The 24,943-nt window shown below is 44.5% G+C and overlaps 1 protein-coding gene across 4 annotated transcripts in view; it reads right to left on the bottom strand.

Annotated features, from left to right (window-relative positions):
• The window catches only part of DNAAF1 (dynein axonemal assembly factor 1), a 1,258,717-nt gene that overhangs the window by 1,102,035 nt on the left and 131,739 nt on the right, over positions 1-24,943 (bottom strand). For 3 of the 4 annotated variants that reach the window (XM_069639748.1, XM_069639762.1, XM_069639771.1), the window contains exon 2: positions 23,825-23,911. The exons of the other annotated variant lie outside the window; for it this stretch is intronic. The gene's annotated coding sequence lies outside the window, so the exon portion shown is untranslated. The remainder of the gene's footprint in view (positions 1-23,824; positions 23,912-24,943) is intronic. 4 annotated transcript variants of the gene reach the window in all.

Genomic DNA, 24,943 nt, shown 5'->3' with positions numbered 1-24,943 from the left:
TTAACAAAAAATGTTGTTAAAGGGACGATATGGTTAAGTTGCACTACTAAAAAACCTATGAAATTCATTGTAAAAACGTTCCTACAGGGACGTTATGGTTACAGGTAAAACCGAAAACCCCCAGAAATTCGCTGGTAAGGTACGCAACCATAACTCACACTACCAGTGTGCACTGCAAGGACTAACACCCATGACCTCAAAGGTGACATCACAAATGTCATTGATGACATCACTGATGCCATCACATGTGACTTTATTTTTAATAACAGCCTCCACAAGGGATTGTCAATATAATGTTGCCACAAAACTATCAGAGGTCATTGGGAGAACTATCATTAGATACATAATTCAGTACACAATCCATTGCTATAAACAACATTGCACTACAGACTTCTTTCCAGTATAGCAACCACCTCTTGCAGAAACGTAGGCATTGTCTGCAGCATGCACCATAGAGGCCCAATATTTAAATGTTTGCCATGTTACATAGTATAATTAATGCTTTATTTTCAGAGTTTCCCGTACTGTGAAACATGTAATAAGTAGCAAATACCCCCTCACTTACTACATATTTGTACTACTACATACAAACCATAAAGAGACCACAACGCACACAAATATGCCCATATACCGGGAAAGTAAAGTAAGCAGAAAAGCAGCAGTATTACCGGAACGTGTTCATAACCTAACTGATAATCTTCATGCACAGAAATGTTTGCTGTGTTTCAGGCCTACTTCTTCCCCTATGTACATGTATCACATGATGTGACTGACCCCTTAGGAAAAGAGTGTAAGGACATATGAGAAGGGTAAGGTCTACACATATAGTACCTTTTGAATGTTCAGGCAGAAATCCACCTGCCCTACATATGTCAGTGAACAAAAAAAGAGAGAGACAGACATGTGATGGCATCAGTGATGTCATCAATGACATTTGTGATGTCATCTTTGAGGTCATGGGTGCTAGTCCTTGCAGTGCACAGTGGTAGCGCGAGTTATGGTTGCATACCTTACCATAAATGGCGAATTTCTGGGGTTTTTCGGTTTTATCTGTAACCATAATGTCCCTGTAGGAACGTTTTTCCAATGAATTTCATAGGTTTTTTTAGAAGTGCAACTTAACCATAACGTCCCTTTAACAAAAAACGTTGTTAAAAGGGACGTTATGGTTAAGTTGCACTAGCAAAAACCTATGAATTTCAATGGAAAAACGTTGTTATATAGTTATATACTGGACTTGGTGGTATACATGTGAAAAGCACCTTTGCAGTGGCAAAAATGTGCTGCACTTCTTTCATTATCTTTTTGAGTTGACGGTACACACTTGCACAAGCTATGGAACACAAAAGCAATGCTCCAAAAAGTGCACTACCACAACGTGTACAGTACCTGAACTGGACACTCGTTGACATTCTGCAAGCAAATGGTCAAATGTACGGACAGTGACACTGCACCACAAAGTCTCCACTTCGTCCAAATTCAAATTGCCATTAAGGCCTCTTTCCACGGCATACTGGAGCAGATCTAGCACAAAGCAATCACCCACTATGAAAACAGTATGTCTGGTCATCTCTGCCAGCCCACTACACAGAGTAATGAAACAAAATATGGCCGCCCTTTCCTGTGACGCACACTCTAACCACCTGATTGGACAATTGCAACAATCGCATTTCGATTAGCCAGCATGTTCGAAAGTGCAGAATATAGAACGTGTGCCACGCAAAGTATCATAAGGGCCGCGCCCCTGTAAATCATGATTAGTCCTTCTTCCCTGTCCACTATCCTCTTCCCACCACGCCCTTATTAGGTATTACTAAGTATTCACACACGCATCCATCAATGCCCTCCAAGACTTCAGCATCTTACAATGTCAGTTCTCCACAAGACTTCATATGTACCGTTACAAAATCAGCCTGCATGTGTGTTGTTATTGGAAAACACGTTCAGTGGAAAGTTCAGTGAAACATTGCATGAGTTATACATGCACGTTCATCCACATAAGCACCCATCACCACAAAAGAAAGGTATGAACAGTTTTTTTGCAGTATGTTCACAACTCTGTTATAAGTGCCTGTGTGCACGATATCTGCCTCTAAGCGTTCGCTATGTGTTTAAAAAGCATACTGATGTTCCTCCCATCTCCTTCCATAAAGTGGCAATTTGTTCGTATGTGCTTGCAACGTTTTCATTTACCCATATCATAGACTATATTAGCGAAACAGGAACTCTGTTCTTTCCTTCCGACAATGCTACGAAAATGGTTCCCCACTAACCCACTTACTACATAACTTGTAAAAAGAAGGCACTAAAGCCACCACTAAATGTATCTTAGCAACCTACAGTCACTTCCCAAAAGGTCAGTGTCTGCACAGCTGTGGTGCTTTGTACGCTGCACTGTTGCCACAGGCTCTTTTTAAATCTCCCAGCTTCCACTCTGCGCCCTCAGCAACTCATCCGTAAGAGGAGTGCACAACTTGTCCTTGGCCTGAACGGCAGGGATCGTATCTCTGTTGGACTAAAATGCCTGCAATACCTCACAGTGGCTGCGAACAATAAACTAAAAGCCATGTGCATTATGCAGAAGGCCTTCTGGTCCCTGGGACTTCAATACCTTGCACTGTCGCTTCCCCTATATCTGCTTGCTCCAGCTCTTCCCTCATCCGCCTCGTACACCCTCAGAGTCAGTTGCTTCTACACACAACCACATGGTGGTAGATGTGTTTCTTCTGCTGCGGCCTCCCTGTGGAACACGGTCTCTGTCTCCCTGGTCCTTGAGGAGAAGCATTGGCGGGTCTGAAAGCACCTGAAAACCTTTCCATGTGCTTCTTCTTTTTCCCCTCCTATCCCCTAGTATTGTGCACTGCTTTCCTACCCCACCCTATAATCTGTGCCCAAGGCCACCTCCCTCCCTACAGTTACACCCCTGCACTGGCTTTCTACCATCCCCACACTTGGGGACTGTTTTCTATAACCCTAACAGTGCAGCCACCACTTCATGTCTACACTTATCCTTGCCAGCACCGGCCGTAGTTGCATTTATTTATATTTTGTATTGATCCCATGTACTACACTTTGGCCTCCCGCTTCCCATTCTCTTGCGCACTCTCAATGTCAGCTGGCCTAGAGGAATCAATGCCTCTGTGTGGCCTCTGTTCTGCCTCCCTTTCCTCAGCGCGCCTTCACACAGTTGAATGTAGGCGCGATACAAATGGCACAAAATACCATAGCACATCATATCATATAATGCACACAATGCATTCATAACAACATGATGCCTGCCACGTACCTTGTAAACATCAGAATATGGTCTTCCCACTTTAATGCATGTAATACATTTGTTGGAAAAGCAGTAGGGAATGTATATTAGCAACGTTAAGCAGGTGCGTGCAGTGCATGCATACAAACAGGATGTATGCCCCTTACCTTGCACACTTCACCATAGCCTCCTACATTTATCGATACAAACAAACCTTCCGTCACAGTGTTTATGTACACACCACAACTAGCCACCACATTGCCCAATGGCTTAGCCTCCACATGGCTAATGCCGTAAGTGCCATCCTCAAAAGAGCTAGATGTGCCTGGTCTAATCCTCAAAGTGCCGCGGAATCCGCAGCATTACCGTGCTAGAACTGGAGGGAGTTCAAGGGGCATTTGGGGTCCTGGGGGGGTGGGGAGGAATGTGAAACAGGGGTGGGGATTGTGTCTTTAGGATTGTCTCTAAAAACACTTATATTTTCTTTTTCTTTTTGTTGAGTTTTTGTTATGTACGTGCATTCATACAGTTTTTTCTTTGTTTTTCTCTCTTTTGCTCACTGTCTGTTTGCTTCTGCTCCTCACATTTTTCTTGACTGTAGATGAACACTTATCTTACATTTCTACAAAATTCTCTGCAACGCCTCGTGCAGAGTGGCAAACACAACAGCATTGCCAATGGAAGTAAAGAAAATGCCATTTCCTTGAAACCACTGGAAATCTGGCTGGTTACTAATGCTTTCATAGTCGGTGCAGAACATCCCAGCACTGCACATAAAGTCGCACATGCTTCTGTTTACCCAACATCTCCTGACCTCTGGCTGTGGACAATTTACACAGGCATTCTCCCATTGTCCTCTTGGTGTCATTGATGAGAAAATAACCTTTGCAGTAGGAAACATCTGCATCACAGCTGTCATCAACGTCTTTAAGTAAGCGAGCAAACGAGAGCACGACATGTGCGCCAAATGTAGTCCTCCAAAATGCACGACCACCACATCTACAGTACCAACAGAGGCCACACATTTCTAAAGGAGATCCATGCACCCGAAACCCCACTCATAAACTGTGCCCCAAAAAGACTGCAAGTCAGTATCGAAAGCCTCTTTCCACGGCATACTTGTGCAGATCGTGCACAGAGGTATCACAGACTACAAGCACTCGCTGTCTGTCCATCTCTGCCAACCTCAATGCATCAAACTTTGGGTGAATATGTCACCACCCCTTCCGGTGAACCACACCCTCGAATCCTCATTGGAGAATCCCCACAGTTCCATTTGTGAAGCCTCCATGCTCAGAAGGCCATGATGTGGCATGTACGCTTTTCCAGCTACAGCTAGGGCCACGCTCCAGTAAAGCAGACAATACTTCTTCCCTTTGCACTCGAATTTTCCAACACTAACTTAGTGCCACCTATTGGCGAATATAACATTTCAAAAACGCCTGCACCAATCACATACTGAACCTCGGCATTGCACACTATCATTTCTGTACACAACTCCATATTTCCTGTTAAACACTCAGAGAGCACGTTCCCTTTCCTTCCAAAGCCCCTCCACCAGAAACGTTTCCTACAGGATGCCCTATTTCAGCATCCACAATGATCCTGTGGAGCACCCAGCACACCTTTCGCCATGCACACAACAGTCCATCTTTACCCACACCCAGTACAACACTATGAATCCATGCAAGCAACCATGTGGGCAGCTAACATTGTGCACAAACGTAACATACATAGCGGCACTGCAACCCAACTCCCTCACACCATAAAACACCCATTCATGAAAACAGGTTGCAATTAGCAGCATCCACAAACATACCACAGCCTCCATCAACCCTACCTGCTGCCATTCACAAAGTATTGCGTCATTACCAAGCTAACCACAAAATGTTCACAACATTGGCCTTACTTCAACAAATCTGCACACAGTATAGTATAGAACCCATACAAGCTACACTTCAACCATACCCTGTGCCATACTGCCAGTCACTGTGTGACTTTTCATTGCACCATCTCCAATCACACATCCAAAACTTTACCATGTTCTACCAGCAACCTCACCTGCAGAACCAAACACACACCTGCCAGCTCACTTCTGCTGCTCTATGGCGTCTGAAATGTACTACACAACCATTCTTTACAGGTCACCACCCTCTACCAGATACAAATTCAAAATTGCATTAGTGGCATGGGTTTCCTCAAGTCCTAGGCTCTTCAATGCATGGCCTACGGCCCTCGGCCATTCACCCAATAGTCTAGGCCTTGACCACAGGCAACGCAAAGTAATGCCACCATGCATGTGACCATATCACGAACTACGCCTATCCACATACACACCACTGCCACCAGCAATCTTACCCAACCTGTACACGCACCCACCAATCACATATTGAACCTCTGCATTGCACCCAATCACGAAAACGGGTCGCGATCCGGTCAATCCGCAAACATACCACAGTCTCCACCACCTCCACCCATGCCCATTCACAGTATTGTCACTACCAACCTAACCGCAACTCTTTCACCACATTGGCCCCACTTCAACAATTCAGCACACACCATAGTAACCAAGCACAGTCAAGGTGTACTTCTACCATCCCCTCTTCCATACTAACAGTATGCAAACCCAGCACCCAGTGCTCGCACTGCATTACTTTTCACTGCACCATCGCCAAGTACACATCAAAAAACTTTAGCATGTTGTACCTGTGTCCTCGCCTGCAAAACCAAACATGCATGCATGGCAGCTCACTTCAACTGCTGTATTCCGTCTGAAATGTGCTCCACACCCACAATTTAGAGGTCACCACCCGCTAAGTGCTGCAGAATCCAAAATGCATTACTGCCGGGTGTCGGAAACTCCTAGCCTCTTGAGTGCATGGCCTTTGGCCATGCACCATACAGTTTAGGCCTTCAACACTCTCACTGCTACATAATGGCACCATCCATTGCACCAGGTCACCAACTTCGGCTATCCACATACACAGCACTACCACCAGCACTCCTACCCAACCTGCGCACCGCCATGTAACTATGTAGCAACAAATTGCACCAGTTACCATAATGTAGAAAGAAAACACTCTCTACTGCACCCCGTCCCCACTTCCATTCCCAAACTATTGTGTCACTGCCAAACTACCCACAATCGGTTCGTAACATTACCTTACTGCAACCAACGGGCACACACCGCACTATGCAAGCACCACCCTGTACTGGATGAACACCCACACTTGTATTACTGCAGTGGGTATGCTAAAGCTGTACACTATTCAGTGCATGCCCTACGCTCTACGGCCTTCTCCCATGCACCCAATAGTCTAATCCTTCCACAGACCCAATGCAACTTACTGCACTCATGCATGCCATCATGTGCCCCACTACCGCATTCCATCCGCATAGCACAGGCACCCGCGCTGTCATCCGACCTATGTCATGTGCACTTCATTCCCCTTCTAAAATTGCTATACCACCACTCACCGTGAAAAGAGGTCGGCGCAAACAGGTCGCAGCACAAGCTATTGGGCCGTTACGACACCTGCCTCCAATCAACACAGAAAGTACTTGCCTGTCTAGCTACCCGCAACTTGACGCAGTATGCGCGGAAAGTGCAGGCACTCCTCCATCTTCGTCTACCTACCTATGTCACATGAACCACTTCTCGCTCCCCCACCCGTTCCCTCCCTTATTGCCACCAACGCATTCTGTACGGTACATTTTCCAGACCTTTCCGCCACCGCAGTGTCCTCTGATACACCATGGCGGCTTTCCAAAAAATGTTGACGCACCCCACACTTTCCTCCAGCCAACCACTGGCCGGGTCCAAACTTCTCCGACAGCACGCCGTACCGCCAGCCAATGACACTTCTGTCCGCAGAGCGAATAGGGAATTTGGTGAAAATCCGTCCAGCCGTTCCCCATTCAGTCTATGGAAAAAAAAAGGTGGGACCCCCGTATAATTTTGCCCCCGCGCCCAGCACAAAATCTCGCCCAACTTGGCGAAAAAAATCAGAGCCGGCCATATACATCTTTTGCAAAATTTGGTGAGGATTCATCCAGGGGAAGTGAAGTTATAAGCTGCTGAAAAAGTGCTCTTCCTATGAGTTAACTTAACCATAACTACATGCCCGCTACCGCGCGCCATATATATACATAGCCGTTTGTAGTCATGGTAGCAATTTGCGGTATTGGTGGTTAGTCGTACGCATAGCGGCAAGTGATCACTCTCCTCACGAATTAATATGGACATATCAGCTACCAATTTCATTGTGGCATGGTTAACAAATACAAAGTCTATGGTGGAAGCACTTCCTCCTCCGACACGTGTGTAAGCTTTGTCTGGGTCCCCAGCACAGTTGTCATTCAGCATAAAAAGAAAACGTTGATATAGCATGTTCCCTCATGCCTTCCTTGGGTATCATGCTGGTCACTAAACTGACAGAGGGATGGCTGCGAATTGAGAATTGTGAACTGTTAAGTGATAAGTTTTGGAGTGAGAGGCCGTAGTGAACCCGATTGAGGGAGGCTAACGTTGTGTAGGGAAGGAAGGGTCTTTTTCGACCCCCCTCCCCTATATTCCAGTCCAACTATACACACTACACTCACAACGAGGCAGACTGTGTGCCCCTGGGCAGGGTGCCGGACCACCCCTGGGCGACCCATGCATGTACATCTCATATAGGTAGTGTCAGGAAATGCTGTTCTGCCATCAAAAGAATACTCTTCCCAGTAACGCAGAGACATTGGTGGTTGCCTTGGCGTCTTTCCCAAAGACGTCCGCCAGTACGAACTACGTTTCTCAGCCGCCCTACAGCCCGAGCACGTCATCACGCCTCATGCGCAATACGGAAGCAGGAGGTTAAAGCTTCCTTGTTGTTGCCAGGCGACACTCCTTAACTGTTGCATTCGCCCGGCAAGGCTGCTGTGAATTCTGCTGTTTTTCTCTGTTTTGATACCGGTTTGCAGGACTCCTGCTTCATTTTCCGGTTTGATTCTTTGTCTTCTAGACCCTTGGTTCTACACCCGGCTTCCTACCCTCACTACTGCTCTCCCGGATATTTTGACCTGCTTTTCCTTTTTGGATTGCCTACTCGTTCAACGTTTCATTTCCGACGCTTGTTCCCTATGCACAGACTGACACAGTATTATCCGTACTTGGGGTGTTTCTGCTTTGGTGTCCATTATCCAAGTTCTATTTCTGTTACACTTTGAACGCAGGTACTGGACCTTTCCTCACGGCATTTGGAATTTCGTCCCTTCTCACGCCTTCTCCCTGTGTTGTGCACCCCAGTCCTGCCCGTTGGTCACCCACGCCCTTTTCCTTCTGTTGCTCCCTGATCTCCTGGTTCATTTCATCTCTGCTGCTGGTTCAACGCTCTCCTCACTCACCTCATCCCAGGATCTGCCTACACGGACACTGCAAGATTTGGACTGCCTTTTGGTTTTCTTCTAAGGATTGTCTGGATTTTGTGACTTAATTGTTTCTACCTTTCCAACGGATTTCATTGGGAACTTTCTTCACTTCCTTCGGATTGGTTGCTCACTAACATTGACTTTGGTCTCTTTAGTTACGCCCTCGTTCCGTCCGGGTCAGGCTATCTCCATCGGAGCTCCATTCAAAGAGGGATCCTGCACTTCACTAGGCGTACTCTTACGCCCCCACAGGGTCAGGCGCAGCCTACATAGATTTCCAGTCTACCATTCTGGACTACAGGTAAGAGTTGGGAAGTGTGTTATGGGAGGATGGTTACTTTCTGTTATACCATAACATGATCAGTGTACCTATGTGTTTTCTCCCATTTAGCTATGTTGCTGTCCGGCCTTTTCATCTGAGCCCCCGGTCTGACAGGTTGATTCTATTCTGCAGACCGCGCTCTCTGGGGGAAAGTCTCTCCCTGAAGGAGCCCCTTGGTGTTTTCGGAAGTCATGGGATACATCGTGGGATCTGGTTCCCGATAGGTAGGCCCAACTATGACTCCATTTTGTATTAAGCCTAGATGGGCCCATAGAAACACCAAGCTGCAGGCTGGCGCCTCTCCTCATCAGCGTCCGCGCAGAGCGAGCAAGCCAACCCCCCCTCCACCTCCCCTCTGGTGTCTCTGTGACTGTCCTGTTCTCACAAAAGACTGGGCGCGAAAAGCTACTCACTAAACACTGTATCTCTCACCTTCCTCCTTACATCACTGCCCTGTGAACGACTGGTCCAGGGCCTGGTCCTGGAAAAAAACAATCCATCTCCACAAACCTGCCTCTGTACTCGCAGACCCCACTCGGAAGACGTACAACCCACACAACCCCTAACCTTGCATCCTTTTTTGATGTAACAGATGCATACCCCACAACTGTGGGCCACTCAGATTCACCACTAGCACTAATCCTGCGTGTGACTATATATCCTTCCTTGTACTAAAACATAATAAAGAAGCCTTCATGAGATCTAAACACATGCTTGATAAATATGTTAACTGACTGATTGTAGATGATAAGATATTTGGGCCCATGTACCCCTGGTCCAGGTCAACTGTTGTCAACATAATATATGCATATGTACGATGTAAGAGGAACCATTTGACATGATGTAAATTACGTGGCCCAAAGGGTGGCAACAACCAGAATGTGTCTTGCTGTAAATCGGACATTGCCAGGTTTGTGTAATGTATATAAAAGGTACAACCCCAGCTTGGACCAAACACCTCACATGTCCTATGCAGAACCAGCGCATGCAAAACCCACTTAAGACCCATTTTGGGTACTTCCAATTCCATTGTTTTGACCAGGCCATATTCTGGCAACCGCCAGGCCTCCTCTCCCCACAGCAGTGGCGAGCACAACAAGCACAGATGGCCCCCACCCTTTTGCCCTCCCGCGCCTGCGCTGCCTAAGCTCATGTCTCACGGATGTCTCAATGTTACAAATGTATCCTTCCATCCTTCCACTGGGTCCGTGCTCACCATGCCCCTGAAAGACACGACCCCCACACCTTTCATCTGGTCAACGATTCAAAGTGAACTAATTAAAGTGTACATGTGCAATATATGCTTTTCTCCCTAAATGTCAAGATGTAGCTTGCGATCATTTATTGCATACTTTGAAGTAATGTGTATATTAGAGAGGTAGCACCAGGCGCTTCACCCAGAACCAACATGACCTTTGCCTCGCACCGACCAGCCCAGCTGATGCACGTGATGTCCGACGTCCCGCCAAGCCACTATCCAATCACAGGGAACCAGCCCATAAACATCTATACTGGGCCTACTGCCCCACCAATTGAAATGTAACGTTTGTACTGTATGTATTTCGTCATCAATGACGCTGTAACCCTTTAAAATGTACTGACAGTGTATTATTTGGCAGAGCGCTCTCGGAGTAAGCAGAGTCCTCTGCATGCCCTATCTTATCTAGATAAACTACCTCTTAACTTCACTCGCACTTGGTCTTGGTCTCATTCCCTACCAGGGTGTGTCCGTTACTGACTGTCATTGGGAGTTTGTATTGTATTTTGGGGGACTGCTCACTTTCAGTTGCAAGAAGGATCAGAGCCCGACTGCAGGGAATACAAGGGGCGAGGAGCAGTCGCCCAAGGTGAAAAATTGACAAAGGAAATTTTGCTTGTTCATTATTTTGGTAGCAAATATGAGGTCAGATCTCAGCCGGGCATAGGAGACCTACAACCATTGTCTCCCCTACTTTCCATGTTTGCTGTACCTAATCATATGGCACATTGCACTTATTAACAAACTGTTTGCCAAATATACTATGTGATGGTTTAGAATTACAAATGATCTGTTAACATGCTTCATTGAACTCTTTTATACAATCATTTGTGTGTTCATTACAACTGTCAAACTGTTATCATGTACTATCATGTGTGTATATATAAATACTTAAATATTGTGAAAAAAGAAAAAAGCATCAGCCAATGAATAATAAAAAGCTGACACTTTTCACATGTGTAAGAGATGTGAGTTTACCAGCAGCGAGTATGCTGTTTCTAACAATGGTTGCCAGAATTGGACGGGCATCCATAATGGTCTAAAATCTGGTTGCACTTTAAATCAGTGGTGCATTCCTTTGAATCATAGAGGGAAGGACAGCCCCCTAGTTATAGCATTATTTTGGTACCTCCAGCCTTCTAAGGCAAGCGACGTTTGCAGGAAAAGAGACTTGACCCCAGAAGGTTCTGCCATCATTGAAACGGGTCTGGATAACAGGTGGGAAGAGAAGTAGAGGGGTGAAAAAGAGACAGGCAGGATTTGTGTTTAAATGTTAAATGTGGTATGTGTAAAAAGTGTATTGTTATGTACTATGTGCTGGTCACGTCGATATTTAGTGTAAAGTACGTAAGTAATGTCAAAAGTGATATTGCATAATTGTGTTGGTATTCATCTCGATAAAAATCGAATGACACAGTGTGGTGAATTGAAGCTACTGTCACAAGAGTGACATAAGACGTGGTGCACTATTGCAGTAAAAGGTTTTTGATACATTGTATTGATCCATAAGGAAGTACAAGTGCCATTGAAGTAACCATGGGTGCAGAGACACCGCTTTCACATATTTGAGAAAACCTGCCAGGTTACGCAGATAGAATTAGAAAATATCACGACCAGTGGCTCACCGAACTAAAAGTAGAAGGATTGCCCCAAATATGGCCCGAAGGAGGGTCATTTGATAAAAATGTATTAGATATGGTAGCAACCTGTTTGTTTGTGAAGTGTAAAGGAAAGCAGTTGCAAAACAGAAGGGAAATACTAGATTTATGGAAACTATTTGAGGAAATACCACCAGGTAGGACTAAGGGGCAGGAGACATCTCCTCTGGCAGCAAATAATGGCAACAAGGAGGGGGTGACAAAGGAAAGGGGGGTGGAGGTAATGAGACTATACACTCTTTTAACCAAACCAGCTGAGGGGTACAGTGACCCAGTATACATATCTAAACCCACATCACCCCCCCACCACATGCAACCACACCAGCACCACCCCCATATTATCAACGAGGAGCAGCGGGAAAGGTGAGTACTCCAACGATAGAAGTAGAGCAAATTACCCAGGACCTAGAAACACGATTAACAATGACACAAACAGAATTAACCCAGCTAAGAGTTATATGAGAGCAAAATTGCACACCCAAACCGAAGTCAGAACAGACACAGGTACCACAGACATTCAATAGACAAGAAGAAGAGGGTTGGAAAAACAGAGAAATTTTGTTCAGAATTAACCCCCACAAGGATAGTGGAGATAGATCGAGCAGACGGACAGGTGAGTATGGAAGGGGAAAGCATGTTGTCCAACAGGGAAGAAGATTATTGGTGCGATATAGAAGAGCAAGAAGAAGAGGAAAGAAGGATAGATGAAGCAGCAGATGGGGAACCATTTGGAGCAGAAGGATCCCCCACAGGGAGGGTACTTGAAGAGTGGCGAGGGAGGCTGAGAACAAGAGGAGGGAGAATGGCAGTGTTGGGAAAGAAAGGAATGAACGCGATTGCTGGAAAAGCAAGGGGAAAATTACAACTTCCACTAATACATAAAGGGGCGGAAAGGCCTCATTATGTCCCTTGGGCCCAAATGGACAAAGTGAATTTGCTCAAAACACTTCCCCAGCTGTCAGGAGGGGCAAGTAAATGGATATATGCATTTGAGAAAAATACCGCTGGGGTTCCCCTACCAATAGGAGACGTTAAGAGTTTGTTGGTCTCTGCAGTGGGTGACCAAGCAGACAGGGTTCCCCGGCGTAACATTCGACTGTAACCGCCATGATGGGGCATCGTTTAACACAGTAAGAGCCAGGGTATGGGATGCATTGAGAGAGATGTTCCCAGACACACCTGATCTGCAATCAGTAATGCAATGTACAATGGGGGAGGAGGAAGATGCAATGGTTTACATTCTTCGAGTGCAAGAGATGTGGACAGCAGAGACAGGCACGGCTTGGGATCAATCAATTTCACTGTTTAATTTCATAATCAGAAAAGGGCTCCCGAAGGAGGTGCAGAAGGCCCTAGATAAAAAAGCTGGGATCGAGGCAAAGGGTTGGCCCGACATACAGAGCATCATAATACATCATTGTAAAAGGATCATAGAGAGAGAAGGAGATAGCCCAGAGAAGGTTGGCAGACGAAGCAAAGTTTAATACAGACAAAACTAGTGAAGGTTGCAGCTGCAGTAGCAGCCCTCCCCAAGATAGAGGAACAGAAGGAGAGGAGGGACTGACAGCTATACAGGCAAGGATGGCAGCAATTTGGGAAAATTGGGCAGCAAATGGACTGGAGCAATGGAATGGCGAGGAGCAATATGGAGGGCCCCAATGGCAGGGGAGAAGCGCCCGTGGAGGAAGAGGTGGGTACAGAGGATCAAGGGAGGGTGGGTAGGGATATCGAGGACAAGGACCAAGAGGACGGGGACAGGGGACATGTTGGAATTGTGGGAGATGGGGACATTTTGCAAGAGAGTGTCGAAGCCGCCCAATGGTCCCCTACCAAAATGAACATCAATACGGTCACCCCCACCCTGGCAGCCCATACGGATTGCCTATGGGTGGAAATAGGAGAGAAGAGCAACCCGACACAAGGTACACACACGAACAAAGATCACACTCACAAAATGTACAGCAACATTCGCAATATCAGGAAAATATGCCCTTGACGCGCGGAAACGCTTTCGCCACAACCGCAAATGGCACACCAGCACCTTACAGGGGGACAGCAATGGTGGGGAATAATGTTTTCAGTAATGGGTAGAACACATGATACTCAGCATAGGACAGCCCACAGAAAGCACGTGCGTGTCCAGTACTATCAACGACCCTAAACGCAGCAGAGGAACCACTGGTGGGAGCGGAGATAGGGAATAAACAATTCATTTTTATGGTAGACTCAGGAGCAGAAAAATCGTGCCTGAAGGAAGGCTGGTTTCCGCTGTCGTATCATAAGATGGAGACGCATGGATTTTCTGGGGCGGTGGTCGAGTTTCATACACAGAAGAATTGGATGTAACGGTGGGGGGAAAAACAGTGCGAGCACCCCTACTGTACTACGAAGATTCGCCCATAAATCTACTCGGAAGGGACCTCCTCAGCAAGCTCAACATGACCATCTCATTTACGGAAAGGGGGATAGTGTGTTCAACTCCCGGGATATGCACCATGCGCGCTATGTTAGTGATACGTGCACAAGCCACAGCACAGCAGGTGCGTGGGTTACCAGTAGATCCAGACATGTTCATTCAAGGGTTGAAGGTTTTGGCACGGGTTGTGCCTGAATTAACACGCCAAGAATGGCGAGTCTCATCTGAGTTTGTGTTCCGCCCCATAGCACCCCCAGAAATAGTGGCAGGATCAGTGGTGTCTCTCGATTTGCACAGGGTGCAAGTGTCATCACAACGAATAGCAGTTATTGGCCTAGACATAAATGGATGTGAATGGCAAACAGTCCTGTGCATAAATGCCAACACAGCATTACGAGATTTGTCAGATGAGGAGCTTTTCACTGACACTGATGGGGAGATAGTAATAGAAATAGCAATTCCTTGTGACATAATGATCCAGAACAGACATGTGCCGCTCCATCTCATGGCCATAGTAAGCACACCATCAGAATTTTTTAATGAAGATATGCAACACGTACCACCAGAATTATGGACAACAGGTCCTTACGATGTAGGGCTGTTACGAGAATTAACACCTGTGAAAATAAAACTCAATGGAGGATGATACAGGATTAACTCCCCCTTAATGAGGTCATACAAAAAAAATTCCTGCTCGTCCTAAACCCTGCATCCATTCTATGCAGCATCCCAAAAGGAGCAACATGTTTTACAGTGGTGGATTTGAAAAATGTGTTTTTCTCAGTACCAGTCGGAAAAGGTATGAACACTGCAGACTGCCCCAGGGATATTGCGAAAGCCCAAGTATCTTGAACAGGATATTACACGAAGATCTTGGGAATATTGACACCAAGAGCACAGTAATACAGAACGAGGAAGACCTGTTGATCTGTGGAGAAAATGAGGAAGAATGCAGAAAAGATTCAGTAGCTCTACGGAAATTACTAGCACACAAGGGCTATAAGATGGATAAACAAAAATTGCAGTATTGTTTGGCAGAAGTACTATACTTGGGCCAATTGATATCCAAAGAAGGCAAACAAATTATACCAGACAGAGCAGCAGCTGTATGAGCAGTAAGTCAACCTAGAACAGTAAAAGAGATGCAGAAATGTCTCGGCATGTGCAATTACTACCGCGCCTGGATATTAGACTATGCAGCATACACAAAACCCTTATTACATGCACTGAAGGAAGCACAAAAGGAGAACAATGCCCTGAAATGGATGCAAGAAATGCACACAGCCTTCAACAATTTGAAAGAACTGATTTACAGAGCACCAGTTCTAGCGACACCATACTATGAATGCAAATTTTATTTATTTTCACACTGTGATGGAATGCTTATGACAGCGGTACTGACACAAAAGATGTCACTGGGCCACAAACCTCTAGCATATTACAGTGGTACACATGATGCAGTAAGGCAGGGGCACTTCGCTTGTGAACAAGCTCTCGCAGCTGCAATGTTCGCCATTGAAAAAAGTGCAACAATTGTGATGGGATGCTCCGTGACTTTGTTCGTGGAGCACTCATTGTTTGCCATACTTGAAAGATCAAAAAGCACACTAACAACCCAGAGAGCCACAGCCTACGGAATAATCTTATCAAGTGCCAACATACACATAGTACGATGCAAAACAGTGAACCCATCCACGTTCCTCACAGAAGCATGCACAGTAGAGGATATGCAAAATCATGACTGTGCCACATACAGAGGGGAAGAGGATGGTACACCCAAAGCAAGAGAAGATGCGCTAACAGAGGGCGAGATATACTTTGTAGATGGGTCAGCATCTATCAATTGTGAAACAGGAAAAAAAAAGGAAGGAGCAGCAGTGGTACGACTGGAAGAGGGGGAGTAGGAAGTGATTGTACAAAAGAGATTGCCTGCCAACTTTTCAGCACAAGCAGCCGAATTAGTGGCATTCATTGAAGCACTACATACAGCGAGGAGAAGTGCAGTAACGATATACACTGACTCAGCATATATGACAACCACAGTGCATGGGGGACTAGCACGATGGGGAAGGAGAGGATTTAGGAGAGCAGACGGGTCCCCGGTGCAGCACGTTAAATTACTTACAGAATTGATCTAATCATTAAAAAGAACCTACCGTTGTAGCACTGGTAAAATGCCAGGCCCACACAAATAAGAATGACGTCATCTCATTAGGTAACGCGGCAGATGATGCCGCCGCGAAAGAAGCGTCCTTCTTCACAAAGGAAGTGATAGGTGAGTTTGTATTACAAAAACATGTGGAGGAAGAACAGGGTGAAGGATACAACTCTATGCCAGTTTCACAGATAATAGAGTTGCAGCAGGAATGCGCCACCAGAGGAAAAGGAGCTATGGGAAAACAGAGGCTTTAGCCAGTTGCCCACTAATCTCCTATAGCGACAAAACAATACAGGTAAAATAGCAATGCCAGCTAAACTACTAGAAATAGCGTTCCAGCAACTTCACTTCCCAGCCCACAAAGCAAAACAACATATTGCTGCACATATACCGAAAGACTGGTTTGTGCCCGAGTTGCAAGAGCAAATATCGAAAATGGCAATAGAATGCACCACCTGCCAAACATATAACTCAGGAATGACACTAAGAACACTAAGAGGAACACTACCCCGGCCCATTGGACCATTCCGTGAACTGCATATCGATTATGCAGACATGGGGGAGAGGGCAATGGATCACAATACTTGATAGTGGTGGTCTGCCCCTTTTCGAGGTGGGTGGAAGCAGGTCCCTGCGCACACCCAGATGCGAAATGCGCAGCAAACTTTTTAGTGAGGGAGGTCTTTCCCCGCTGGGGGATATGCGATGTAATACGCTCCGACAACGGAACACATTTTGTCAATTACCTATTCAAAGCAGTGACAATAATTTTGGGTATCCCCCACAAATTATGCATAATTTACCTCCCGCAATCAAACGGCATCGAGGAAAAAATAAATGGCCTTCTAAAAAGCAGACTGTCCAAATTGTGTCATACACTGAAGAAAAATTGGGTGTATTGTTTGCCGTTGGCACTGTTCGAATTGAGAAACCAGTCTAGCAAAGACCACCATTTGTCCCTGCATGAAATAGTAACAGACAGGTGCATGTATACAGCACTCTCCCCTTTGGGAAGACAGTCAGATGTGCACAGAAGTGCAATAGTATTGGGAGAAGAATTTCAAGACTACCTGAAAAAACTAACAAGAGTGGCATGCATGATTGCAAAACAACAAGCTCCCCCCTTCACACAAGAAAATGTGAGTGGCACAATGACACCAGCCAGAGATAACCTTAGCTTCCAATTGATGCCAGGGGAGATGGTATATGTGCGAAACTTCGTACGTCGGTGGAATGCACCCAGATTTCATAGCCCGTATGAAGTAATATATTGCACACCCACTGCGGTGAAGGTGAAGGGCCTTAAATACTGGATACATTTAACTGACTTGCGTAAGGCGTACGATAGTGTGAGAACAAAATGAAGAGGAAGACAGGTTAGAAGGACCAACACAGATGTAGCAATACTGGACAAACAGAGTACAGATAAAAGCAACTGGTCAGAGTAGAAGGAAATATAATGAGCAAGGGAAGAACGTAAATGTGATAAACGTAATGGAAAAACGACTTGTAAAGGATATGATCATAAAGAATGAACACAAAGTATTACCGAGCTCGTCATGAGAATGATTTTATTTTATTTCTCTCTCGCTCTCTCTCTATGCCACCAAATAGTTTTTATGTCTATTGAACAGCTATAAAAGAAGTAAAAGGTGTAAAAAGTGTAGTGGAAAATAAAAAATTTAAAATGGTATAATAAAAGGTAGAATGTCGAAATGATATTTATATGAATGTGTACTTAACCCCCTTTTATATCTCACGCTATAGGATCATCCATGGCAACGATGGGGGCCCCCAATGTCAACAACACTAGCATAGATAGAGACAGGATTAGAATAAATAGCTTAAGAGCTTATTCTTACGAATGTGGACTGTTTTTCTCTGCAATCATTTTCTTCTCTATGATGTTTGGCCTTGTATTTTATTGTATTGGGCAATATCATTTATATGTATTGATATAAGGCGGGGTGAAATTAGTAAAAGAAGGTTCGCACCTCATATGGGATGGATTTAAATTGATTAGGGCACACGGGGCTCATAAAAATCACACACAATTTGAAAATTACACAGTCAGTGCCCCTGTATTAGATGACCCCATGGCCTTGTACAATGATTCTGAATTCAATATCCACGAGATGAACAACATAGACCTCTCTGAGGTTCCATGGTGGAATGATGAACTCTATACAACCACACAACCTACCTCGGTCACCAAAAGCATCCAAGATGCAAATGATAGAACTCTCGAAAAATATGTTGCAATGTACTATGAGTGGGAAAAGGGGGGGAGGTGACATTTTCCCAATTAAAAATGGGGAAAAAGGAGAAACACCATACAGTCTACGGGGGAATAGAAGAAGGAAAAGGGGGCGGGGCAGACAAAGTATGATGAATACTATGGGGTAGGGTTGGATACAATAGAGGATCCACAGCATCCACACCAGTCTAATAAATGGTACACAGACATGAGCACAACAGCAAAGCAGACAACAAACGAGAGTTGTTATGTGTGTTCATTAATACCCCACGCCTCAGGTAATCCTAAAATGCTGTTGCCACAAGACTCACCTATTGCAGAGGCCCAGTGTCTCCTTTCTTTCTCGCAATGTGCAGAATAATAAAATCTTTTCAAGCACACACGGTTTCATTTGAAATGTTACAGAATGAAAAGACGTGCTACAGCAAACCACAAGGGGTGATCTGCCTGAAAGAGCCTTTTCTGATAATCAAAGGACATTATTTTCAGACAACAAGTGGTAAGATGAGCGAATAACATGCAAAGCAAAAGCCCTGCGAGGACTGTCAGATGAAAAATTGCAGTGGATTCAGAGAACATGCGCCCCGATATGGACACAACATATCACAAAACTCACATGGGTCACAGCCCTTGAAAAACCGTTCAAGCTACAGAGAGATGAGTTGTGCTTCTATGGAGAAGGAAAAACACATCTGGGTTCAAACAAGAACTGTAGTAAAACTCTCATCATCCCAGACATGAAAAAAGGCACAGCTGCATTAATGGACACTTACTGTGTTTGCGGCAAACAGGCGTAATTGCACCTTCCCCAGTCTTGGAGGGGCACATGCACCTTGGCAACGCTGCAATCCACCCTAATGGTGATACCAGAAAGCCACATTCAAGGGGGCTGTCCACAACCACGTATCCTGACCACCTACCAACGGTGACAGAACCTCCCACCTGTGTACTCTCTGAAGAACGGCTGCAGAGCACAATCTTGCGAAAAAGAAGATCATCAACTTATATTTCCGTGGCATTCTCTGAACTTTTGGCATGGATCCCTGATCGATTTAGGCTGTTCACATCCGCTGAGACGTTCTTCACGTCCCTCGTCCCAAGCATCCAGGCACGGGACAATGCAAAATGGCTCCAGATCACTCGCTGGGAGCTGATCCAACTGGCCAACGACACAGAAGAGGGGTTCAACATGATAAAAGGTGGAGCTAAGGGCCCTGCGGCTGATGACGATGCAGAACAGGTATGTCCTAGATGTGTTGACAACAATGGATGGAGGTGTTTGCTGAAAAATCGGGAGCGCATGTTGAACGTTCGTACCTTCTGCAGACGCGGACAATGGAAGATGATCTCATGTCATAGCAGCAGTGCACAACCTTAGCGAGCGTATGAAAGATGAAGGAGGAGTGCAGCCCAGTACTTGGTTCAACAACATGTTTTCGTGGGTCCTATCTTGGCTCGGAATGACCATCAAGCTGCTGATACCTATCATCGTCTTTTTTCTTTTGTTTTTTGGGTTTGTGCCAATTAGGACTCAGGTGTTGCGCAAATGCAGTACCTAACAGTGCAATGATGATGGTGACAATGGCCCGTGCAACAGGAGTGGTACAGATGACACATGATGCACAAGTTCAGACAGGAGATGACTCTGAGCTAAAATATTGAATGACAGCTATATACAATGTCAGGTACATTGTAGACCCACTAAACCACACAACCATAAAGGAGCCCCGTATATTAGAATAGTATGATGAGGTTTGGGTGGACCTGAAAGGGGATGGGGGCTGTATTTATATGACGTGAACCCCTGATGAATATGCACGGGCAGGGGAAAGCCTGCGGGCGGTATGCGGTGCCGGGATGCTGCGAAAGGGGACCCCGCCCTCGGATCAGGCACTAGCTGAAGAAGCAGAACGTAGAAGGCTGGGAGAGTTACAATATTCGTTACTTAAGTAACGAAAGGGGGAATGTAGGGAAGGAAGGGTCTTTTTTGATCCCCCTCCCCTATATTCGAGTCCAGCTATACACACTACACTCACACCGAGGCTGACCATGTGCCCCAGGCCAGGGTGCCGGACCGCCCCAGGGCGACCCATTTATGTACAACTCATATAGGTAGGCCCAACTACGACTCCATTTTGTATTAAGCCTAAAAACCAAGCTGCAGGCTTGCGCCTCTCCTTATCACCGTCCGCGCACAGCAAGCAAGTCAACCCCCCTCCACCTCCCCTCTGGTGTCTCTGTGACTGTCCTGTTCTCATGGAAGACTGGGCACGAAAAGCTACAAACTAAACACTGCATCTCTCGCCTTCCTCCTTACACCACTGCCCTGTGAATGACTGGGCCAGGGCCTGGTCTTGGAAAAAAACAATCCATCTCCACAAGCCTGCCTCTGTACTCGCAGACCCCACTCGGAAGACGTACAACCCACACAACCCCTAACCTCACATCCTTTTTGATGTAACAGATGCATGCCCCACAACTATGCGCCACTCAGATTCACCCCAGCACTAATTCCGTGTGTGACTATATATCCTTCCTTGTACTAAAACATAATAAAGCAGCCTTCATGAGATCTAAACAAATGCTTGATAAATATGTTAACTGACTGATTGTAGATGATATGATATGATAGGTTATTTATAACGTGCTTAATACCCAGAGGTTTCTAAGCGCGGACCCAGGAATCAAACCTGTTTTGCTTCGTGTCGCCTTGCTCCCAAGGCGGGTACGTTGCTGCTTAGCTATCCTCCCGAGATAAGATATTTGGGCCCATGTGCCTCTGCCCCACGGTCCAGGTCAACTGTTGTCAACATAATATATGCATATGTACGATGTTAGTGGAACCATGTGACATGATGTAAATTACGTGGCCCGAAAGGGCGGCAACAACCAGAATGTGTCTTGCTGTAAATCGGACATTGCCAGGTTCGTGTAATGTGATGTAATGTATATAAAGGTACAACCCCAGCTTGGACCAAACCCCTCACATGTCCTATGCAGAACCAGCGCATGCGAAACCCACTTAAGACCCATTTTGGGTACTTCGAATTCCATTGTTTTGACCAGGCCATATTCTAGCAACCGGCAGGCCTCCTCTCCCCGCAGCAGCGCTGGGCACGACGAGCACAGATGGCCCCCACCTTTTTCCCCTCCCGCACCTGTGCTCCCTAAGCTCATGTCTCATGGCTGTCTCGATGTTACAAATGCATCCTTTCATCCTTTCACTGGGTCCGTGCTCCCCATGCCCCTGAAAGAAACAAACCCCACACCTTTCACCTGGTCAACGATTCGAAGTGAACTAATTAAAGTGTACATGTGAAATATATGGTTTTCTCCCTAAATGTGAAGATGTAACTTGCGATCATTCATTGAATACTTTGAAGTAATGTGTAGATTAGAGAGTTAGCACCAGCCGCTTCACCCAGAACCAACATGACCTTCACCTCGCACCGACCAGCCCAGCTGATGCACGTGATGTCCGACGTCCCGCCAAGCCACCATCCAATCACAGGGAACTGGCCCATAAACATCTATACTGGGCCTACTGCCCCACCAATTGAAATGTAACTTTTGTACTGTATGTATTTCGTCATCAATGACGCTGTAACCCTTTATAATGTACTGACAGTGTATTGTTTGGCAGAGCGCTCTCAGAGTAAGCAGGGTCCTCTGAATGCCATATCTTATCTAGATAAACTTTACCTCTTAACTTCACCTGCATTTTGTCTTGGTCTCATTCCCTATCGGGGTGTGTCCGTTATTGACTCTCATTGGAATTTGTATTGTATTTTGGGGGACTGCTCACTTTCAGTTGCAAGGATCAGAGCCCGGTTGCAGGGAATCCAAGGGGCGAGCAGCAGTCGGCCAAGGTGAAAGATTGACAAAGGAACTTTAGCTTGTTCATTATTTTGGTACCGCCAGCCTTCTACGGCAAGAGACTTTTGCAGGAAAAGAAACTTGACGCCAGAAGGTTCTGGCATCATTGAAAGGAACTTTAACCGTGTGCTGGCGAGGTCCAGGAGTGTGATGTGTTCAAAAGTCCTGCCTTGTTCCATGCTAAAAATGTGGGGAAGGGAGACCCAGCTATACCATCATGACTTATTTGGTGAACACTTCTTTCTTTTCATGAGAACATTATCCCACACTATTTTGTAACTTCATTTTAAGGACTGACAACAGGTTTTTTAGTGTAGGTCCTTTTTATTTGACAAGACGCCACTAGGACTGCCTTATTATGTGATGGTCGTACCTTGCTGCCATCTTAGATTTAGGTTTAGATTAGGTGTCTTTCTTACCCATTATTCAGTTAATAAACACCCTTGAACTGTGATCACTTGTCTTTACTGTTGCCACCATGAGTTCCCTACATCCCACTGCAGCGATTTTATTTTGGCATCTGCCCTTTATTCTTAACAAATTGAATACTGCAAAATGTAACTACTAAACCTTGTATTTTTGCAGAATTGCACTTTGTTTTCGGGTTGCTAATTGCACTTTCGCACTTTATATGAATATTGCTAATGACGATCAAAACTATGAATTTGAAGCATTTTTATTCAGTGATTTTTGTACTGTTGCTACTGGGATTTTTAACTCATATCAAATGTCATCCTTTGCCCTTATTCAAAAGTTATTCCTACATCTGGATTCCCTACAATTAACTAAATGTCCCTGTAAAGAATTTCACTATCCCTTTACGTGCACAACTAACCCTAGTGCAGAGCTGGTATGTTGCCTATCTAGGTTAGGGGATAGACGAGAAGCTCGCCCTATCCTAACTCACTACTTTCCTAAATTGCTAAAACATAGAGCATACTGTTTGAAAGTCAATTCCTCTAACTTTTATTAGCCAGGGCACTTTCCACTATAACATTTTTTAATTGCCGACATTTACAACCATCTTCTTGTTTTATTGTTTATTTGTATTATGTGTATAAGGTTGTATCATTGTTTCATGTGAATCTTTATGGCGTAAGCAAACAAAAAAAAGCTTGAAATTAAAGATTTTATTGGACAGTACAAAAGAAATTTGATTTTACAAGTTTTTGTTGTAAATGCTTACATTTATTATTACAGTAAACTGTACTTACAAGATTTCAGATGCTGTTTAGATTTTTTCTCTTTCTCAATATTTGGCTGAACTGGATATTTATCCTGTATTAATGCTGATGTTTCACCTATAAAAACAAATATGTTGTTACAATAGTAAAACATGGGTATGTTAATGTAAATGTAATAATTGTAACATTGGAACATTATAGTAAAAAATGTAATGTTACATTTGTCAAATTAAAACAGATATACATATTTTTATATATTTTTTCTTTTAATTAACCATTTTGTTAACCATTACATAATTGTATTTTTCTGGAATTATTTTTAACTATAGAAACAGTTGTTTGTTGCCATATGGAAAAGACCTTTAAAAGTATTACAACTCAGTAACTATGTAACATTTGTAATATGAAACATCTATTCATGCAAAGTATAATGTGATTATTGAACTGTTGAATAAAAAATATATGCAAAACTGCACATTTAATAACATGTACATAAATAATAAAATGCTCTTTATGAAAAATGTTACAATGCATTAAACGTGAAGTAAAACTTAAATAATGTAATTAAAAGTGCTACAAACAAGGCATTAAGTGTACATAAGTCATTATAAAATGTATATCATCATAAAAACGGCACACACTTTGAAAAAGCTGAAGAGCCCAATAAGTATGCATTTTCAATTAACATATTGTAGCCATTAATACACTTATAATGTGAAGTGTGCAGTTTTATAAGCTGTACATTAGATTTAATATAGGCAGAATGTTTCGGTAGTTACTGTAATGCGTATGAAGTGTACAAACTAATTGAACCAGTAAATAAAAATGGACATAATTGTATGTCACTAATGTTATACGAACATTTGGTGTGAACAAATGTACGTTATACTTGGTAGGACACTTGTTAAATATCAAGTATACCTAATGGATAACTATTTAGCGTACACACCTGTTGAAGCTGTAATGCGTATGAAGTGTAGAAAGTATACAGTACGCTACTGCATACATTCATATTTGCAGTTGATATTTAGTGCCATACAGCATTACAAAATATGTAACTGAATTACCAGGACACTTGCTAAACATTTGTGTACATAATAGATGGTTACTGAGCATACACACCTGTTGAAGTGCAGAAACTAAATAGTA

The sequence above is a fragment of the Ambystoma mexicanum genome, chromosome 1q (assembly GCF_040938575.1).
Source record: "Ambystoma mexicanum isolate Mex_15411 chromosome 1q, UKY_AmexF1_1, whole genome shotgun sequence".
Taxonomy (NCBI): Eukaryota; Metazoa; Chordata; class Amphibia; order Caudata; family Ambystomatidae; genus Ambystoma; species Ambystoma mexicanum.
Note: the sequence above shows the minus strand (reverse complement) of the source record. Positions and strands in the feature narration are given on the sequence as shown.